The sequence below is a fragment of the Sorex fumeus genome, unplaced genomic scaffold, assembly GCF_029834395.1.
Source record: "Sorex fumeus unplaced genomic scaffold, SorFum_2.1 ptg000043l, whole genome shotgun sequence".
In the NCBI taxonomy this organism is placed as follows: domain Eukaryota; kingdom Metazoa; phylum Chordata; class Mammalia; order Eulipotyphla; family Soricidae; genus Sorex; species Sorex fumeus.
The window spans coordinates 15641197-15643123 of NW_026606100.1; the positions used below are offsets into that span (position 1 = coordinate 15641197).

At 38.8% G+C, this 1927-nt stretch overlaps 1 pseudogene; it reads left to right on the top strand.

The window, feature by feature from the left end:
* Nucleotides 1–355: 355 nt before the first annotated feature.
* On the top strand, nt 356–1231 carry LOC130029893 (zinc finger CCHC-type and RNA-binding motif-containing protein 1-like; annotated as a pseudogene).
* Nucleotides 1232–1927: the final 696 nt, after the last annotated feature.

Below are 1927 nucleotides of genomic sequence, written 5' to 3' on the forward strand. Positions count from 1 at the left end.
TACAATATGCTAAACACAGTAACAATTGTCACAACGGAGATGTTACTGGGCCTGCTCGAGCAAATCGATGAACAATGGGAGGACCATGACCATGATATATGTATGTATAATATATACATATATGTATAAAACTTTTAACACAAACAGGCTTAGAAAGAATATGCAAACATTTGCTAGGAAAAAGCATTTACTATTAGACAGACCTTGAATCTAGGTGTATCTGATTTAAAATCTATCACAATAGAGAGACATCACCGCGGTGGCCCGGGGTCGCCAGCAACATGAGACGGGGAGGGCCCTACAGGAACTGAGAGCTTGCGCCCATCAGGGGTCCCGGGTCCACCTGCCCGAAGAAATGAGTGGTGGATTGGTCCCAAGTAAGAGCACCATGTATGTATCCAACTTGCCATTTTCCCTGACCAAAAATGACTTACGGATATTCTCCAAGTATGGCAAAGTTGTAAAGGTTACTATAATGAAAGATTAAGATACCAGAAAGAGTAACGGGGTAGCATTTATTTTGTTTTTGGATAAAGACACTCTGCACAGAATTGCACCAGGTCAATAAATAACAAACAATTATTTGGTAGAGTAACAAAAGCAAGTATTGCTATTGATAATGGAAGAGCAGCTGAGTTTATCTGAAGACAAAAGTACGTTGATAAATCTAAGTGTTAGGAATGTGGGGAAAGTGGACACTTAAGTTATGCCTGTCGCAAAAATATGTTTGGAGAACGTGAACCTCCAAAGAAAGAAGAAAAAAAGAAGAAAATTCCTGAACCAGAAGAAGAAATTGAAGATGAAGAGAGTGAAGATGAAGGTGAAGATACTTCTCTTGACAGTCGTAGTCAGGCCATAGCTTACCAGCAAGCCAAAATTGAAAAAAAACAAAATAAATGGAAACCCAATTCAGGAGGTCTCTCAAGATCAGATGATTCAAGACGCCCAAGAATAAAGGAGCAATAGCACAGCAGGTAAGGCATTTGCCTTGCATGTGGCCAAGCTGACCTACCTGAGTTCGATTCCTCTGCCTCTCTCAGAGAGCCCAGCAAGTTACTGAGAGTATCTCGCCTGCACAGCAGAGCCTGGCAAGCTCCCTGTGGCGTATTGGATATACCAAACACAGTAACAACAAGTCTTATGTTACTGGGCCCGCTCAAGCAAATCAATGAACAATGGGAGGACAGTGACAGTGATGTATTTCAGTGATGAGGAAGAACTTAGTGATTAAAATGTATTTATTATGTAAATATCATTAATTTTTTAAAATATTGACAGTATCAGTTTATTTGGCTAACAATGATTATTTTCAGTATTCAAGCATAAGAAAACTTAGTAACAAATATTTTTATATTCTATAATTGTTCATTGAAATTGAAAAACAATTCATCAATTTGCTCGAGCGGGCCCAGTAACGTCTCCATTGTGACACTTGTTACTGTGTTTGGCATATTGAATACTCCACGGGTAGCTTGCCAGGCTTTGCCATGCAGGCAAGATACTCTTGGTAGCTTGCCGGGCTCTCCAAGAGGGGTGGAGGAATCAAACTCAGGTCAGCCATATTGGCTGCATGCAAGGCAAACGCCCTACCACTGTGCTATCGCTCCAGCCCGAAAAATACAACCACTGCATTTTCCATTTGCACACTCTCTATTTTGCTTCCATATCCCTCAGTTTTCTATGTTCCACATCACTTCTATCTACTTTATATATATCTACATTAATTGCACTGTTATTTAGCATTAAATGACTCAACCTATTTCTATCTTAGAATATAATATTTTGCAATTTTTAAATTGAGAGTTTCTCATTGAATAAATAAAAAAACTACATTTTTTAAAAGCTGAATATTTTCACTAAGCAGCAGAAAAATGAGTATTTTTTCTGGAACTAACACCCTGTCCAAATGCACACACACCCAAAATTA